Here is a 21284-nt window from a genome sequence, read left to right as displayed (position 1 = left end):
AATATAGAGACTTATGGATTATCTCAGATCCATAATATCATTGAATCATATAATTTTATAGTAGGAATAAATCTTAGAGTTAATTCAGTAAAATCCTTTATTTAATGAATAAGGAAAATAAAATCAAGGTAGGTTAAATACTTTGCATATAGCCATAGAGTAATTATTGGGAATGCTGAGTTCATTGGCTAGAGTTCCTATCTATGTTACAATGTAAAATACACTAAAAAATGTGGTCATTAAACTCTGCTTCAATTTATTTTCCAGTCCTTTTTCATGGGATTTTTACTTCTGTTTACTTTAGCTTTCTTTGCACAAATTTTATTTTTAATTCTTGCTTCTGAAAGTATTTCCAGCTCAAGACATGAGCACTAAGTGATTTGTAATTTAAAAGTAAGGTTGAGGGATGAAAAGCAAAAACAAAAAAAGACAAGAAATACATTTGTTTTCTTTTGCTGTATAATAGATTACCAGAAAGGTAGCAGTTTACAACAATATTTAGCAGCTCATGATTCTGTAGGTCACAAGTTGAGGCATGGCATGCCTGTCCTCTGCTCAGGGATGCACAGGACTGAGATCAAGGTGGTAGCTGGGTTTCATGTCATCTGGAAGCTCTAGGGAAGAATCTGTTTCCAACCTATTCAGCTTGTTGACTAAATTCTGTTCCTATGGTTGTGGGATTGAGATCCTTCTTTTGGCTAAGGTGTTGCTCTCAGCTTCTAGAGGCTGTTCTTAGTTCCTTGCCACATGCCCCTCTCCATATAAAAAGCCAGCAATAGAGACTCTCCTTTTATTAAAACCATCAACCATCACACATGACTCTCACTTTTAGGAAGTGCCTGGCTTCTTTTAAGAAATTTCTGTAATAGTGTAAACAATAAAAATATTTTTTTTAAAGAAAAATTGACTTCTTTTTCACAGAAGAATCTTACTACTGGAAAACTTCCCAGAGAAAAAATATTTAAATATCTTCCTAGAAATGACAATCAATAAATCATTGTTGACTGACCAAAAAAAAAAAAAAAAAGAAAGAAAGAAAGGAAGAAAAAAGAATTGTTTATGTTCAGAGGGCTTTTTGTAGGTCAGTATCTCCCATAATAATCTCTTCATTAAAGACAATTGTTCCATACAACATAATCTAGTCACGGGAGCGGTTACACCATCATATTCACAAGTTCTGGGATTGAACAGCACATGTATGGGCGTGTACATCTTGAGGGGCATTTTAGAACTCTGTCTACCACAACAAGATGAAGTTTTCTTACTAAGGCACACCTCAGTGAAAGGGATGAAAGGGAAGCTTTACTTCCTTTTGCAGTTGTCATGATTCTTCCATGATCACAACATATAATTTAGCATTACAACAGAGGCTATGCACTAATAGTCTTACAATATTAAAATATACTCTTTTAACTGTATTAACTTATCTAATGAATTTTTGAAGATTCCTGCTTTTATGGGATTTATATTCCAATGAAAATAAAGAAATAATAAGTGGTAAATATAATCAATAAGTAAACCATCTAATATATTAGGAGATGAAAAGTGCTGTGGAATAAAAGTAAAAGAGATCAGAGATCAGGGTAAGAAAAAGTCCGAGTATCAGGAAATGAATAGTTAAGTAGGATATCAAGAGTGTTCATTATTGAGAAGTTGAGATTTGACAAGGACCTAAAGGAAGTGAGGGAGTTGTTCATGAAGATATCTGGGGGAGAAGTAATCCAGGCAGAAGGAACAGCTAGTGCAATGGCCCGAAGGCAAGATCCTGCCCGACAATTCAAAACACAGCAAGGAGGGATACAGGACTGCAATGCAATGAGGAAGGAAAAAAGAGACGCAAGGTCAAGAGATGAGGAACCACACGTTATGATGTCATTGCAGAGTCTGGATAAAACGAAATGCCATTGCAGGAGGATGATACACGTGACCTAAGATTTAGAAGGACTACTCTGGCTACTGTGTTACACATAATTGAAAAGGAGTAAGAGTAAAAGCAGGGAGAGCTAGTAAAAGCCTACTGCTGAAAGTTAGGCTAGAGATACAATGGTTTGGACCAGGGTTTCAGGAGTGGAGGTAGTAAAAAATTAGATTCTGAATATATGTTCAAGGTAGAGCTAAAAACATTTCTATTATGTTCAATTGTGACATATAAAATAAAGAAAGGAGCTAAGAATAACTGACAAGTTTTTAGTCTGAATGGCTGAATAGACAGAACTGTTACCATTTGATGATGATGATGGAGAAGGTGAGAAAGGTGAGAGACTTACTATACGGATGTGCTGCATTTGAGATGGCTGTTAGATGTCCATGTGGATAAATTAAGCAGGCAGTTAGATACATAAGTTTGGAGTTCATGAGAGAGACCTGGATTGAAAATAGAAATCTGGGAGTCATTTCGAAGACTACCCAAAGTGCAGCGAGACGGGTAACAACACAAGGGAGTGAGTCAGGGCATAAAAGAGAAGAGAACCAATGATTGAGCCCTGGAGCACTTCGACATTAAGAGGTCAGAAGAAGATGAAAAAGAAGTAAAGGAGATGACAAAAGAGAAACCAGAGAAAAGGAAGGAAACTCAAAGCGTCACAGAAGCCAGGAAGAAAATGGTATTAGAAAGGAGTGATTGACTGTGTCAAAGGCCACTGATAAGATTAGCTAAAGTGGGCTCTGAGACTGGATCACTGGATTTAACAATTTGGAGGAGGATAGTGGTGACATTGACATGTTTTGATGGAGTGATGGTGTAAAAAGCCTGACTTGCGCAGTTTTAGGAGAGAAAATGAGAAGATAAATGGCTGAAAATGAAAAAAAATGAGTACCAATAATTTCAGGAATTTCACTGCTGAAAGAAGTCAAGAAATGGGGATGGGGAAGCTGGCAGAGAAAATGGGGTCAGTGGAGGTTTTTTTAAATCTTAGAAAAGTAATGGTATGTATTCATGGTTATGGAAATGGTCTAGAAGAAGTGAAAAGCTGACACAGGACAGACAGAATTGTTAGAGTGATATCATTAATCAAGTGGCCAGGAGCATCTAATGAGGATTATTCCTATTGGATAATGATGGCCTTATTGTGTTTCATGTCTATAAAGGCCACCACAGCCTATGTTATAATAAACCAATTTAATTTAAAATATATTTTAAATTCTCACAGAATTTTTATTATGAATCACATGGTGCTTCCCACACTTTGTACATAGATTTTATTAAATACTCTGACTTCAAGCTATCATTTTCTCTATTTCAGTCACATTTAGAGGAAGTAAATTGTATTGATAGGAGTAGTGAGGGGCAGAAGAAGTGGATAAGTAGAGCTAATTATGTTAATCAGGACATGCTCTCAAAGAAGCCTTGTGCGAGATCTAGAAAACTCAGATTTGGGCTTCAAGTGCCACTGACTAGCTCTTCTACATTTGCAAAGTTAATTCTCTCTCTGCGTTTCATTTTCATCACTAAAAACAAACAAGCAAACAGACAAAAAATTTTGCTAGATGACCTCCAAGTCCCATTCTAATAAATTCAATACAAAAACATTCCCTGAAATCATGCTATGAGTAAGAGGTAAATATAAAGCTGATAATTTGCAGCTCATGAGAAAGATGGAGTTTAAATTAATTAAAGAAAATGAGAGAAACATAAATCTATATATAACACAGAGTCAAGTAAGAAGTATAAGGCATCCAAAGGAAATGTGACTCTTAAATGCATTGTTCACTGTTCTCCCTCCTTCTTGTTCTCTCTTTCCTCCTCATTTGCTCTCCATGCTCTTGTGCCTGAATTCCTTTCTGATTATATATTTGAGAGATTTGGAATTAGGTAGTCTCTTATTTTAACAGTTTTCCAGTAAATGGCTTATTTATACACCGACAAAATCTGGTTTCATAAATACTGTGAGAATATACGGAGAACTGGAATTCAGGCTGATGTGAATGAATTGTTTTCTCTCTATGAGGATTTGTGGGATGTCAGATATTAAACTTATGTTGAAATTTAAGTTCTTGTTTCTACCCATGAAGCTCTGAATTTAAAACAGATAAAATTCATTTTAGTTTACTCATTTCTTTTCTTTTTTTTTAAAAAAGGTTTGCAGACTTCCAGTGACCTTCTGTTATAGGGAAGGTCTGAAATGAGGCAAGCTGTAGGGCTTGTTAATGCTTCAAATGGCTTTAGTAACTATGCCTGGGAAATCACATATAGGTTTCTTTGCAGCCTCCAGATACATAAAACGTGGATAATAATATTAAAAGACAGTAGAGTAAGCAGTGGACATTCTAAGTAGCAAATTACTGAAGAAAAGAAACAAAGTGGTTAAATACAGTTATTTTGGCCAAAGGAACTTCAATATAATAAATCAGAGGTTGTGCCGCTCAATAGTTTTTAAATTAAAAAAAAAAAAATTGTAGCATTAAGAGGGCAATAGTGCAGACTATTTTAGAATGACCCTGTCTCAAGCAATAGGAATATATTTGACAATATAAAGGTATAATAAATATATTTATTGATTGGACTTGATAATGTATTTTCTTTTTCAGGTAACATCTTTACCTAATACAACCACTTCTCTATTTATTTTTAAATTTTTATTCCGTGATTCTATGAAACATATACTTTCCTAAGAGATAAACTACTGCTTTGCTGTTTATCTGAACTTTTTCCTTCTTTTCTGAGCAGACTATATACAGAATAATGAAATTTTCTGTAAGAATTTATTTTTGTAATTTTATAAGTAAAGAATTAAAACAGATTTCTGACCACATCTACTAGAAGATCTATTGTCCAAAGAGCCTGCTGAAATAGTATATGCTTTTATTCTTTGCATTGCTGCTCAAAGGCATTTGCAATATTGTGAAAAATACATCAAATGGTCATGTTTATTTTTTCTTCATTTAGTTTTGAATTGATTATAATCAGTCTATTGGCTATTTAGATATAGACCAAACTCATTTACATTATACTGTGTACTTATTAGTTTTCCATGCATTAAAATAATTTTATTTCAAATAGCATGTATTATAAAAAACATAATAGCATGATATAATAAAACCAGAAAAAGAATTCATATAGATATGTTTATATCTGTATCTATCTTTATAATAATAATTATTATTATTTATATTGTATTTTTTTCATTATCACTTATCCCCACTATAATATTTTAATAAATATTCTTAGGAACACTTCAGCTTCAGTTTATCCAAGAACTTGGAAAGGCAGATACTAAGAAGGTCAGAATTAAAATAAATGTTAACCTTTGCCCTTGTAGAGAACATTTAGAGTTGCAAACATACATACATGCCTGCAAACATGCCAATAGTCACAAAGGAACTGATTGGCTCTCATGATGCAGAAAGTGATTTGTTCACAGCTTAGTTATTCTATATCTCATGAGTCACTGCAAAGACCCGACAAGACTGGTATAACTAAAAAGTACATATTGAGAAGGACCTGTGCCTGAATCAGATTCAGACTTTGTGATTAATCGCACACCTTTGCATTCTGAGTACCACTCATTAGCATCATTAAGCTGCTTGTTTTTTAATTGCATTCTTGTGTAGGGAACTCCAGGCAAAAATGAACCAGCTCTGAAAAGCCCACAATCAAAGTTGATTGCGTTTAACCTTACCGTTGCACCTCTATTAACCCACAAGCTGTGCAGGTAGGACTTACAAAAAGCACTTCGTGAGGAAAAATGTCTCCTTCAGATTTTGCTACCCTTGCATTTATTCTGAATTTTCTGGAAATTATGAGGTAGGATTGCTAATAACCCCTGTCATTATCTCAAACTGTGAATACTGGTTGTCATTTTCAGAGTCAACAGATGTTGACCTTAGGGTGGCAACTTTTCATTCATTGTACGAACCTAATCAGCATTATATTCTTCAGTTTTCTATAAAATGCACTATCCAATTAGAAAGTAAGCTTTTTAAAGAGAAAGGTCTAGGGTTAAAATCTCATTTAAGCTGCATTAGGCTAAATGTGGCTTTGGGTTATTTGTATTAGCTAAAGCTATTTATGATTTCTCTAAAGGAGAGGAAAGGACACTTTGAGGACTACAAAAAAATGATTTAATGGTATGCATGACTTCACATTCAGTTTCTATAAAAGTAGTCTTTCATAAAAGGTTGTGAAGATTTGTGACAATATCTCCCTTTTCATTTATGTCCTGATCTTCATAGAAACACTGTTTGCAAATATAAAGCTAAATTGGCAAAGACACAGCTATATAACAGTTCTGCAGTATGAATGGGATGCCGCAACTATTACCTCCCAAAGTTAAATTGAACTTGAATTCCACTAAACATAATCACTATTCACGTGGAAATGTGCAATGAATTCCTGAGCCTAGTCAGCTTTTTGTGAAATTAATATCTTCTTCCAACTTGCTTCTAAGCTCATTTTTTCAGATGACTTTACCAATCAGACTCCATTGTATGTTGGTAATGGCTTAAAAGCCATTTGACTCGGTTTGATCTTCATGTATCCATTCACTTATTTATTCAACAACTATAAATGGAGTGCCTACTATGTAGTGGCAGTCTGCTGGGCTCTGGAGAAACAGTGGGAGAGGAATCAGACCCTTACATTCACAGCTCTTAACACAATCACAACTTCCTATCCATGTTTTTCTTATCTTTGCAGATAGTCTCTGGTAAGGAAGCTTCAGAGATTTGGTTATTATAAGGTTAAAAATATAGTACATTATAGGAACTAAAAATTCTGTGCTTTCCTTGTGGGAGTCAGGTTTCATAACAAAAATCATTATATTCACAAATGTACTATTTATCGTAGGTATACACAGTTTAAATTATCCTCTAATGCAAATGATTCTAAAAATCTGACAGTTTGATAATTTTCCTTATGGGCATTAGACAGCTGATGACTATTTCCTGTAGACTGACAGTTATATGATGGGGGTGTTGGGGCACAGTAATGACTAACTATACCACAGAGAAAAAATTTAAAACCTGGGCAGTCTTCTATCTCAGTATAACAGGAACAAATAAAAGAAAAAAAAAAATCTGAGTTGATGAAACATTTTAGCTTAGAATTAGGAAAGATTAGGCAAATAAGATCTCATTTCCTAAAGTAAGATGTATAAAGTTTTTGAAAATTTATATCAAATTGTTTTTTTAAATAATGACTATTTGAAGGATCAATCATTGATTTGACAAGGCCAAGGTTGTGTTTGGGCAAGTTTGCCTGCATCTTTGAAATATGTAAATTGGGAAGAAATCTTGAAGTAAAATGAATGATGAAAAAACTTTTCAAAATTAGCAATATAAATATATAATATGTAAATTAATATAATGCAATAAGGTTTTAGTGCAGCACTAAATAACCAGATATTGCAATTAATATAAAAATAAATGTTATTTTGCAATTAAAGGTTATTTTATTAGTCTGTATGTTCTCTTTAAATAATGGTAAATTACTGCTTGATTATGAATAGCTTCATAAGTTTAACAATAGATATAATAATAGGAAAAGATTTCTAGTTGTGTTATGTGAGGATGCAGATTTGATAAGCTATTGTTTATTAAAATCTTTCACTTGAAGAGAAATACAGATTAAGACAAAGCACTAAGGTAACGTATATAAATCATTGTCAGAAATTACCTTAAATTCTATAAAATGAAGTAACCAGGAAGAACTGCAATGCAAAACAAAGATGATCTGTTGATATCCTGTTATAGGACTAAATGTTTTTAGTCTTAAGGTTCTCAACTTATTTTATATAAAGGGATGATTTCCAGAAAAAAAGTATAATTTTACATGTTTAAATACATTTTATTGTCTTTCATTGGAAAGACAGATTATTTGAGGGCTATGCTATAGGTCAAAAGGTTTACAATTAAATTTTGGTGGGAACTTAGAGGCTTTTAGTGTCCTTTTTTCATATGATCCTTACAACTGAAAATGCCCAGTCTTCCTTTCAATTCATCCTCCACATAATCACCAGACATATCTTTCAAAAATATCTATTTGCTTATGTTATATTGCTGCTTATTAATATTTATATTAATGTTTAGTAATTCCTTATTATAATACTTAAAGGCTTAAAACTTTGTTTTAGACTATAGGTCCTTTTACAGGACCTATGTTTTGTCCTTCCTGGAATTCCTAAATTTTATAACTAATTACTTTTAAATATTGTTTTCTAAATGGTATTTTATTTTATGACTCCTGAATTTAAACTTAATGCTGATCTTTGAACATAAGTATAAAAAAACTTTACATTTAGATGGAAAATTTCATTTCTCTCTTAGTATTTTTGGTTTATGTAATAACTGGTATATCAACTACATTTTACACAACTATTTATTAAGTTCCCAGCATCTTGGGACACTCTTCTAGAAACTGGCATACAGGAGTGACCATCTAACTCTCCTGGATTTTTGTTGTATATGTTGGATACTTACACATCTACCTTAATAAGTCATAAACTCCCTTTGAATGAGCCAACATTTGTCATTCTCGAGTCCAGCAACAAATAGTTGACCTGAGGACACAGTACATGTTAAAATGATAGCTATTATTTTTTATGATTGAACGGAATTAAACAACTAGTATTGAGTCACTTGAAAAACTTTCTCTTTTATATTACATACAGATGAAGGGAGACATTTAATTGGGAAGTAAACACATATTAAATATTTATATATAGCATTTCTACAGTTTTTCCTCAAAAGCTTCCTTTCATGAATTTGAGAGATATAGTACTGAAGTCTTCCTTTAGCATTAATAAGTATACAGGCATATCATCGGCAGCCGTCCGTCTCGAGAGACGATGGTGTAGCTTCTTAAGAGTCTATCTGCACCGCCGAGAATGGCTGTGCAGTCCGACTCGGGAGTTGGACTTGCATCCTAGAAAACATATTTATGGTTTTTCTTTCCACTTTATAAGGAACCAAGACTATATTCTAAAATATCAACCAACTACAAACAACAGAGTGTGATATCTACAGTTCATGGATGATACAGTTCAAGGATGACATGTGTGAAAGCAAGAATGGGGTCCCTCATGGTACTTTATTGTCAACATTGTCAGAGAAACATCAACTAATATATCCTCTATAACTTAACTTCTAAAAGATGTATCTGTCTCATATGAATAAAAAGGGGCATATTCTCTGTTCTTAAATTCACTTACCCCAGGAACAATTTTTAGGAGTTTCTCAGTGAGTCATTATGGGCTCACTGCTTATCAATAATATCTTTCTTCATTATTTTTTAAATCTATAATACTTCTGAAGTCCATAAATTAGGATTTGCTTGATAGGATAATGAATGTGTTCTTAATTATCAGGCTTAATTTACTGCTTTTTTAAAGGAATGGTATAAAGCTGATATAAAATTTAATGAATAATTTACTTGTGAAAAAAAATAATAGATTAAGTAATTATAAGGAAACATTTCTTATTGGATGTGCAAAGTGGTCAATGATGGTAAGCCTTTTTGATAAAATGTTTTAAAAGTTTTCAAATTAAAAAGAGATAGCTCTAGTTTACTAAATGTTATTCAACCTCCCATTTTACTTTCTTTTTCTCAGGAGTCTTGGCTGAAGGGAACAATTATCATCAGTAAATCAATCTGTTTGTTGCCATTGTTATTTCTGCGCCTGTAGCCATGTTAGAACTGGGTATAAAACATGTTTTTTGTTTCCGCCTTTGTCATTCAAAATGGGGAATCATAAGGCCACAACAAAAATGTAAAAGATTGCTAAGGGGCAGAAGAGGATATAATCATATTTAGCACCATCAACACTTTAGCCTGAAATTATATTATCCTCAGTTCTATAAACTATCTCTCAATTATAAGTAAGTTACCAATAACATGCCATTCTGCTAGCAATTTCAAATAATGTTTTCACACTGCATTACCTAGTACGACTTCTATATTATCTATTAAAAGTCTAAAGCAATATTTTTGAATGAGTAATTATCATTGAAGTTCTGGGCATTAGAAAGACATTGTAGATAGTCAGAATTTGAATCCCAAAACTGTCCTTGGTTAACAGATGGGAACTGTTCTCATCAATATCTCTGGAGAAATGTTCAGACAAAAGAATAGCTCCAATTTCTTAGGTGCAGAGGGGGTATCAGAGGCTCACATATAGCAGCCTAACTGTTTTTGCAAAGCAATTTGAGAAACACTAAATTGCAGTTATGAGAAAAGGTGACATTTGTACCACAGTATTATTTTTTGTGTGTGCCTAGAGTAGAATAACAGGGTTCCATTCTCTCCCTCTCTCTTTCTCAATCTCTCTCTTTCTGTCTGTCTGTCTGTCTTGTTTCTCTCACCTTTTCCAGAAAAGAACTACTAGCATGCTTGAATGCCCAGTAAGCCATATGAAGAACAACTCAGTGTCTACATAGACCTAAAAGAGAGATCACCTTGGCATGATTAAAGCACTGAACACATATTAGTGATCATTTGGAACCTGAAACCTATTCAGTATGAATCCTGTTTCACTTTATATGTTTGATTTGCAAAACTCTGCCAAATTGGACTTTAATATTTTAAAAACTGATCAAGGTCCATGCAATGAAAATTCAGATCTGCATTTATATCCTACTTCTCTCATTTGCTGACTGTGTGACCTCATAAATTTGTTTAATTTCACTGAGCTGCAGCTTCTTCATTTTTACAATGGAAGACATGGCTTTGACATTCTGGTATGTTGTGAAGCTTAAATGCACTGATGTGTAGAAGGTACAAGCATAGATCTGGCAGAGAAAAGCCACAGAAGATATTAGTAGTCCTTTCATCCCTTGTTGATTCTCATCCTTTCATCTACTAAGGGATGTAGCATATTGCTGTCAACCGAGCCCCTCACTGTGGCAGTGATTTGCACAGTGAGAACTTGAGACTCATGTTCATAGTGAGAAATATTAGTCTTGGAGGGAGAGTAGTTGAAAAAATAAACATGGTGCTTTGAAAAAATACAAAAGATTATTCTTATGCATCCCACTAAAGGATGAAGGAGGAACTAGAAATAATACTAGTGGACTAGCTTAAGCTCAAAGTAATAACATTCTGTTTAGAAATAAGTATAATTAATGTTAGCTAGAAAAGAGGTTCACATGTTTAGGGTATTACAAACAATACTGTGATGGATTCATTTGTAAGTGGAATTGCTTGACTAAACAGTGATGCACATTGTCCATTTTGATAAACTTTTAAAAATTGTTCACCGCCACTACAAAAAGAAACACCAGTTTATAGACCCAACCATGATATTCTTTTTCCCTCTACATCTTCGTCAGTACTTATTGTTATCTATTTTTAATTGCCACCACAACCTCCACCACAACCACCGCCACCCCTCCCTCAATCGGACCACTTATGTCCTTTTGCCATCAACTTCTATTTCTGGGATCAATAGTTCCCAGAGAGGCTGATTAGTGCAATGGTTAAAAATGTGAACTCAGGACCTGGGCTACCTCGTCTCAAATTCTTACTTTCCTACTTCCTGGAGGTGTGACCATGATTCCTGGTGCTTCGGAATCCTGCAAGGATTGGTGTAACAATTTATTTTTAACAAGTTTGTTAATTTATATGTAAAAAATAGTGCCTAACACCTAGAAATCCTTATAGAAGTGTTTATTATCAGTATTTATATTACTTTCCTATTACCACTGTAACAGATTACTACAAATTAGTGGTTTAAATCAACAAAAAATATTGTTACAATTCTAGAGGCTGGAAGTGTGAATTATTCTATGAGGACTAAATCAAGGGGCCATCAGGGCTAGTTCCTTCTGGAAACTCTACAAAATATAAATATATATATTTTTGTCTCTTCCAACCTCTGGTGACTGCCAGCATTCCTTAGTCTATGGACACTCTCTGTATCTGGTGTCACACTGACTCATCTTCTTCTGTAATAAAATCTTCCTCTTCCTGACTCTTATAAGGGCCCAAGTGAATACATGTGGGGCCCGCTAAGGTAATGCAGGGTAATATCTCTATCACAACATATTTAACTTTAATCACATCTGCAAGGACTTTTTGGCCATATAAGGTAACATTCACAGATTCTATGGCTATCTCTGGGGGTTTCACTTAGCTTACTTACAATAGTGTTTTTTAAAATTTTATATTGGAAAGCTTGCATATTTCTTATCTATTTGTTAATTATATGCTATGGACATTATATCATACTAGTTAGACATAAGACAAATATTTTGTCCCAGTTGGTCTTTTGTCTTTTAAATTTTGGTCATGGTAATTTTCTTTTTTTTTTTTTTTAATTATATTTTTTTGTTTTTCAATTACAGTTGTCCCATTTATCCCCCATTGCTCCCTCCTCCCAGCCCATACCTTCTCCCACAATCATATCCCTCCCCGTTGTCCATGTCCATGAGTCATTCATACACATTCCTTGACTAGACCCTTCCCTTAATTATCCCCCTTCTCTCCCTCCCCCCTCCCCCCTACTGACTACTATTCTAGTCTTTGCCTATTTAGTTCGTTTGTTTGTGTTGCTCTTTAGTTTCCTGTATTAGGTGATATCATATGGTATTTTGCTTTCTTTGCCTGGCTTATTTCACTAAGCATAATTCTCTCTAGTTTCATCCATGTTGTCGCAAATGGCAGGAGTTCCTTCTTTCTTTCTGCTACATAGTATTCCATTGTGTAGATGTACCACTGTTTTTTGATCCACTCATCTACAGATGGGCACTTAGGCTGTTTCCAGCACTTAGCTATTGTAAACAGGGCTGCTATGAACATAGGGGTGCATAGGATTTTTTGAATTAGGGTTTTAGGATTTTTCAGGTATAATCCTAGCAGTGGAATCGCTGGTTCAAAAGGCAGTTCCACTTTTAGTTTTTTGAGGTAATTCCATACTGTTTTCCATAGTGGCTGCACCAGTCTGCATTCCCACCAACAGTGCAGTAGGGTTCCTGTTTCTCCACATCCTCGCCAGCTCTTGTTGTTTGTTGATGTGTTGATGATGCCCATTCTGACTGGTGTAAAGTGGTATCTCATTGTGGTTTTTACTTGCATCTCTCTGATGACTAGTGATGTTGAGCATTTTTTCATGTACCTATGGACCTTCTGTATGTCCTCTTCGGAGAAGTGTTTGTTCAGGTCCTTTGCCCATTTTTTAATTGGGTTGTTTGTTTACTTGATGTTGAGTCATATAAGTTCTTTATATATTTTGGAGATCAGTCCCCTGTCTGAGATGTCATTGACAAATATGTTTTCCCATATGGTTGGTTTTCCTTTTCATCTTGCTGATGTTTTCTTTTGATGAGCAGAAACTTTTTAGTTTGATGTAGTCCCATTTGTTTATTTTTTCCTTTATTTCTCTTGCTTTAGGAGATGTATCCGTGAAGATATTGTTACGTGGGATATCTGAAATTTTCCTGCCTATGTTTTCCTCTAGGACTTTTATGGTGTCACGGTAAGTTGGTGGTCTATTTTCATTTTTTTGCATGTCCCTGTCCAATTCTCCCAGCACCATTTGTTAAAGAGGCTCTTCTCATTCCATTTTATGTTCCTTCCTCTTTTATCAAAGATTAGTTGACCATAGAGGCCTGGATTTATTTCTGGGCTTTCAATTCTGTTCCACTGATCTATATGTCTGTTCTTATGCCAGTACCAGACTGTTTTGATCACAGTGGCTTTGTAGTATTGTTTGATGTCTGGCATCGTGATTCCTCCTGCTGTGTTCTTCTGTTTCAAGATTGCTTTTGCTATTCGGGGTCTTTTTTGGTTCCATATGAATTTTTGGAGGATTTGTTCTAGGTCAGTGAAATATGTCATTGGTATTTTAATAAGGATTGCATTGAATCTGTAAATTGCTTTGGGAAGTATGGCCATTTTGATGATGTTGATTCTTCCCATCCAAAAACATGGTATTTGCTTCCATTTATTTGTATCTTCCTTAATTTCTTTCTTCAATGTTGCATAATTTTCAGTGTACAGATCTTTTATCTCTTTGGTTAAGTTTATTCCTAGGTACTTTATTTTTCTTGTTGCTGATATTTTATTGTTAGTGTACAGAAAAGCCTTAGATTTCTGTATATTTATTGTGTACCCTGCTATTTTGCCAAATTATTTATTATATCGAGTAGTCTTTTAGTGGAGTTTATAGGGTTTTCTAGGAATACTATCATGTCATCTGCAAATAGTGATAGTTCTACTTCTTCTTTTCTAATTTGGATGCCTTTTATTTCTTTGTCTTGTCTGATTGCTGTGGCTAGGACTTCCAACACTATGTTGAATATAAGTGGAGAGAGTGGACAGTCTTGTCTAGTTCCTGATTTCAGGGGGAATGCTTTCAGTTTTTGTCCATTGAGTATGATGTTGGCTTCAGGCTTCTCATATATAGCCTTAATTATGTTAAGGTATGCTCCTTCTATTCCCATTTTGCTGAGTGTTTTCATCACAAATGGGTGTTGTACTTTATCAAATGCTTTCTCTGCATCTATAGATATGATCATGTGATTTTTGTCTTTCATTTTGTTTAGGTGATGTATTATATTTATTGATTTGCGAATATTAAACCATCCTTGCATCCCTGGGATGAATACCACTTGATCGTGTTGTATGATCTTTTTGATGTATTGCTGGATCCTGTTTGTCAATATTTTATTGAGGATTTTAGCATCTATGTTCATCAGTGATATTGGCCTGTAGTTTTCTTTCTTTGCTGTGTCTTGACCTGGTTTTGGGATTAGGATAATACTGACTTCATAGAAAGAGTTTGGGACTTTTCCCTCTTCTTGGATTTTTTGGAATAGTTTGAGGAGGGTAGGAGTTAGTTCTTCCCTAAATGTTTTGTGAAATTTGCCTGTGAAGCTATCTGGTCCAGGGCTTTTGTGTGCAGGGAGATTTTTGATTACTGTTTCAATTTCCTTCTTTGTTGTTGGTCTGTTGAGACTTTCTACTTCTTCTTGATTCAGTTTTGGAAGGTTATATGTTTCTAGAAATCTGTCCATTTCTACTAGGTTGTCAAATTTCTTGCCATATAGTTGTTTGTAGTAATTTCTTATAATTGTTTGTATTTCTGAGGTATCAGTCATGATTTCTCCTCTTTCATTTCTGATTTTGTTTATTTGGGTCTTCTCTCTTTTTTTCTTGATGAGTCTGGCTAGAGGCTTGTCGATTTTGTTTATTTTTTCAAAGAACGAGCTCCTAGTTTTGTTGATTTTTTGGACTGTTCGTTTAGTTTCTATGTCATTTAATTCTGCTTTGATCTTGATGATTTCCTTTCTTCTTTTTGCCCTAGGCTTTGTTTGTTGTTGTTGTTCTAGTTCTTGTAGCTTTAGGATTCGATTTTTTATTTGAGATTCTTCTAGTCTTTTCAGATATGCCTGTATTGCTATGAACTTCCCTCTTAGGACTGCTTTTGCTGTGCCCCATAGGTCTTTGGCTGTTGTGTGTTCATTGTCATTAGTTTCTAGAAATTTCTTGATTTCCTCTTTGATGTCATTGTTAACCCATTCATTATTTAATAGCGTGTTATTCATTCTCCATGAGTTTGGGTGTCTTTGATTTTTTTCCCTGAGGTTGATTTTTAGTTTCAAGGCATTGTGGTCTGAAAAGATGCTTGATATGATTTAAATTTTCTTGAATTTGTTGAGGCTTGTTTTGTGTCCTATTATGTGGTCTATCTTTGAAAATGTCCCATGTGCCTTTGAAAAGAATGTATATTTTACTTCTTTGGGGTGAAAAGTTCTATATATATCAGTTAAATCCATGTGGTTTAGTGTGTTGTTCAATGCCTGTATATCTTTGGCGTTTCTTTGCTTGGATGATCTGTCTATTGTTGATAATGGAGTGTTGAAGTCCCCTACTATGAGTGTGTTGTTGTTAATATCCTTCTTGTGGTCTTCTAGTATTTGCTTTATGTATTTGGGTGCTCCTATGTTGGGCGCTTATGTGTTTATCAGTGTTATATCTTCTTGATGGATTGTTCCTTTAAGTATTAGGGAATGCCATTCTTTGTCTCTCTTTATTGCCCTTGCTTTGAAATCTGTTTTGTCTGATATGAGGACTGCTACCTCAGCTTTTTATTCAGGTCCATTTGCTTGAAATATTTTTTTATATCCCTTTACTTTCAGTCTATGTAAATCTTTTGTTTTGAGGTGTGTTTCTTGTAGACAGCAAATATGTGGTTCCTGTTTTCTTATCCATTCCATTACCCTATGTCTTTTAATTGGAGCATTTAATCCATTTACATTTAAGGTTATTATTGACATGTATTTATTCATTTTCCTTTGTATCTCTGTTACTCTACTCTTTTTTTGTTTTTTCTCTTCCTTTTTCTTAGAATATCCCTTTAGCATCTCTTGCAATGCTGGTTTTGTGGAGATGTATTCTTTTAGTCTTCCTTTGTCTGAGAAACTCCTTATTTCACCTTCTATTTTGAATGAGAGCCTTGCTGGGTAGAGTATTCTTGGTTGTAGGCCTTTGTTTTTCATTGCTTGAAATATTTTTGACCATTCCCTTCTGGCTTGTAATGTTTCTGTTGAGAAATCGGTCGATAGCCTTATTGGAGCTCCCTTGTAAGTTATTTGCTGTTTTTCTCTTGCTGCTTTTAAGATTCTCTCTTTGTCTTGGAATGTTGCCATTTTAACTATGATGTGCCTTGGAGTGGGTTTTTGGGGCTCCTCTTTATTGGAACTCTCAGTGCTTCTTGGACTTGCATAACTTTTTCTCTCATCACTATTTCTCCTATCAGTTTTTCAATTCCATGCTTCTTTTCTTCTCCCTCTCTTACTCCGATGATCCTTAAATTATTTTTCCTAATGCTATCCTGTAATTCCCTTACATCTTGTTCATATTTTTTCAATCTTTTTTCATTTTGCTGTATCGTTTGAGAATTATTTCCTACATTATCCTCTAACTCACTAATATGATCCTCTGCTTCATTTAGTGTGCTTTTGACTGATTCTACTGTGTTTTTCAGTTCAGAGATTGCATTCTTCATTTCTTCTTGGTTCTTGTTGATAGTTTCTATGTCTGTTTTTATGCTGGTGTAGTTCTCTGCAAGTTCCCTGTAATTTTCTTGGAGCTGTTGGTAACTTCCTTGGAGGTTGTCATAGTTGTTTTTGAGGTTTTCGAGCATATTGAGCTTCTTCACCACCATAGTTTTGAATTCCATGTCTGACATTTGGGCTATGTCTATTCCATCTACCTCTCTTTCTGGGGATTCCGCTTTTCTTTTCATTGAGAGGTTGTTTCTGTGTCTTACCATGTTGGATTCTTCTTGTTTGTTTTTGTTATTTGGATCTGTCTGCTTTGCCGTCCCACCTTTGTGGTATGAGATTCTTTATGGTAGATCTGGGGGTTTCAGTGGTGCTGTCTCTTTGATCTCCTGAGCCTGATGTTCTTGGGGTATCTTTTATATCGTTTGTTTATGCTGTCTGGTTATATTTCAGATGCTTTTTGCTAGGATCTTTGTTCTGGCTAGTTGATTGAGAGTCACTCTATCCACTTTATCTTGAATTCTTTTGTGGAGATGCCAGTTCAGTCTTTGTGTGTTGTCTTGTTTTTCTGTATCCACAGCTGGTCTAATGAGGTGGGTCAGAGGTTCCTGTTCCTTGCAGCAGTGGGCCCCCGCACTGCGCATTCCTTTGGTGTCTGTTGGAGCTAACCAAGGTGTCTTTGCAGGCACACCTGTGAGCGGGTAAGGTGGCCCGAGAGCCTGCCTCAGGCCTGTCGTGTAGCGCTCCGGGAGTTTCCCAAGGTGGCCAGGGAGTTATCCTCAGGTCTGCCTCACTGTGCTCCAGGAGATGGTCTCTTGCCTTCCAGTGCTGGGCCCCAGACACTCGTGTACAGTGGAAGTGAGCGATTGGTGCCTACTGATATCGGCAAGGTATTTTGGCACTTGTGCGCCCCTGCTTGCCCAAGGCAGCCGGGGATCTAGCCTCAGCGCAGCGCTCTGAGTGTCTGTGAGTCGCTGCTGCCTGCTGTTCCGGCGCTACAGCCGCCCACCGTTCCCACACCGCCTGGGCAGGTATGCGCCGAGCCTGAGTGAATGCTCTGCGTTCTGGCCTGGCACTCGGGCCTGGCTCCCACTGGAGCTGGCCAGGGGCAACTGCACACAGTCTTCTGTGTATCCAGAGGTCCCTCCCTGCACCCACTTAGGCACTGATCTTATGTCTGTTGGGGTGTGTCTAAGGGGCCCCTGGGCTCTTGGCCCTGCACTTGGGCCAGTGAATGATGGCACTTCCCTATGCACGCCCGCGACCCAGGGGAGGGTTGGGGAGTGAGCACGTGCACCTCTGTGCCTGCGCTCCTCAAGAATGTACTTTCACCCCCAAACTCCCCCCCCACCCCGTAGTTCACAAGAGAAAAATATAAAGAAAAAAATTACAATTTCACTTGCTCAGCAGCACGCTGTCTCCCGTCTTTCAGCGCCTATGCCGCCTGGTCAAGTCCTGTCTCTGCCAGCGGTAGAGATCCGCTTTCCTCCTGACTTCCCTCTGGGGAAGCCTGTGGTCGCCAAAAAGCCTTTGTGTCCTTTCAGCCGCAGCTTGGGCAGCCACCCCAGTCAGGAATCCCGTTTTGTCCCTTTTTCTTCTTTCACTATCTTCACTAAACAGGTTGTTCCCAGATGGATTTTCTCTAATCCAGCAGTGCCAAGGCTCGACTCCTGCCAGTGTCCAGCTGCTCACTGAGATGTTCTGTCTGCAATTAGTCCAAACTACAGATGGGTCTCGGGAGCCTGAGAGTGCAGCCTCCCCTCACTCCTCCGCCATCTTCTTCCCCATAATTTTCATAATACAAAAATTTTAATGAGTATATCATTTATGATTTTTAAGATCTCCATCAGAAAGAAATAAAGAAAACTGGAATTCCATGTTATATAATATTACAAAATTAAGTAGATCTAATATATATTAACCCACAATAATATCCCATAAGTATTAAGTGATAAAGGTAAGTCATATATTTTATATAATGGAAAGTTTCATCATGCATATGAAAGGCTCTGAATAATGTACTCCATATATCTTACTATTTGCCAAGGAGAGGAAGGATTAGAAGGCAAGATAAATAAATCACTTTTTTACTTTATATTAATTCTGTTTAAACTTTTAAACACTAAATACCATTATATATTTTTATATAATTGAATTTGAAGCAGGGATATTAAAGTCAAAAGACAAGTAGATTGAAATTGCTATAGAATTTTAGAGGAAGAAGATAACTCCCCCCCCCCCCCCCCGGGAGAATTTAAAGAGGCAACATTTGAGAAAGAAAAACAAGAGATTTGATCATGCAACACAATAAAAGTGTGTTCCAGAAGGTAATTTAATTTAATAGGAAGAGAGCTGAGTGAAGGTGTGATGGTTAATCCTATGTGTTCACTGAACTAGGCTAAGAAGATCCAGCAGCCAGTAAAACATTATTTCTGGATATGTTTGTGAAGGTATTGCAGAAAGAATTTACATCAGTGGACTGAATAAAGAAGATTTGCCCTTACCAGTGTGGATAGTCATCAACCAATCTGTTGAAGGCCCAAATAAAACAAAAAGTTGAAGTCAGGGCAAATTTTCTCTCTTTATCCACTAGCGAAGATGTGCATCTTCTGCCATTGGACATGGGAGTTCCTGGTTCTCAGGTGTTCAGACTCTGAGAATTATGCCAACAATTCCCCTGGTTCTCAGGAATGAGAACTCAAATTAAATTATAACACAGGCTTTCTTGGTTCCCTATCTTGCAGAGGACAGAGAGTAGAATTTTTAAGCCTCCATGTGAACCAATTTTATATCTATATATAAAATCTTCTATTGGTTATTTTCTCTGGAGAATTCTGACTACTACAGAGGGCAATAGTTAGGGAAGTAAGAATAAGTAATAATAAAATAGTTCATTTGCACAAAATCTTAGAAAGCTTTCAGGTAAAAGAGGATTTAGAGTTATTCTTCCCAGGTTAAGGACCTCAAAGCCTAGCAACTTGTGGAAAGTCACTGACTGTTTTGAGTATAGCCAAACTTACCTACAGTCTGTAAGGTGATCCATACATAAATAAAAATAAGACACGGGCATGAGAAGTCCCATCTGGGGTAATTTTCATGTTACTTCAGGTATAATTATCTTCCAAGTCTCCTAAATATTCTTATCATCTTAAGACTAACCATGAAAAGAAAATGTTATGTATATGCTGACTGGCTATCAAAAAACAATAATACAGATGCTAAAGAAATTTGTCTTGAAAGAAAATATTTTTTAAATTGAATATTATGAGCAGAAATATCATATCCAGAGAGAGATGTAGTGATGCTTTCAGTTTCTAGAAATTTTAAAAGATAATAGCACAGGATAGATACAGGCCTATAACCAAACATAACCCTGTACTTAGTGTGTGTGTATTTGTGTGTTTTATTTATTTTTTAAACATTTTATTGTATTTTTTATTATCATTTATTCCCCTTACACCTTTTTCCACCTCCATGCCCCTCACTTCCTGTAATTGTTATACTGTTGTCCATGTCAATGAGTCCTTTTTATTTTGTGCTCAAACTCTCCAACCCCTAACTCCCGCCTCCAAGAACTGTCATCCTGCTCTCCTTCTATGAGTCTGTCTCTATTTTGCATCTTAGTTCAGTTTTTTCATTAGATTCCACATATATGGAGAAAGAACAACCCTTCTCATTATTGGAGGGAATGCAGACTGGGGCAGCCACCGTAGAAAGCAGTATGGAGTTACCCCTCAAAATTAAAAATTAATCTGTCTTATGATCCAGTGATTCTGCTTCTTGGGATATATCCAAAGAAATAAAAAACACTAACTCAAAAGAACATAAGCACCCCTATGTCCTTTGCAGCATTATTTACAATTGCTAAGATTTGAAAGCAGCCTGTGTCTATCAGTAGATGAGCAGATAAAACAACTATGGGACATTTACACAATGAAATTCTACTTGGCTGTGAAAAAGAATAAAATCTTACTCCTTATGACAGGATGGATGGACCTGGAGAATATTATTCTAAGTGAAATAAGACAGAGAAAGCCAAATGTCATATGCATGTGTGTTTTAAATAAAATTTAAATAAACAAACATTTTGGTAAATAGCAGTCTACAACATCACACTGACAAAAAATTAACATGTCTGGTCCATGGTCCACCAAAGCTCATACTAGCATTATTCACAATAGTCAAAATGTAGAAACAACCAAAATGTCCATCAGTGGATGGAGGGATAAACAAAATGTGAATGTGGAATATTCATTAATAATAGAAAGGAATGATATAGATGAACCTTCAAAACATTATGCAAAGTGAAATAAGCCAGAACCACACGGCAAATATTTTATGACTTG

This window comes from Furipterus horrens, unplaced genomic scaffold (assembly GCF_987537825.1).
Source record: "Furipterus horrens unplaced genomic scaffold, mFurHor1.1.pri manual_scaffold_4, whole genome shotgun sequence".
In the NCBI taxonomy this organism is placed as follows: domain Eukaryota; kingdom Metazoa; phylum Chordata; class Mammalia; order Chiroptera; family Furipteridae; genus Furipterus; species Furipterus horrens.
The sequence above is the reverse complement of the archived record's forward strand: the minus strand, read 5'-3'. Positions refer to the sequence as shown.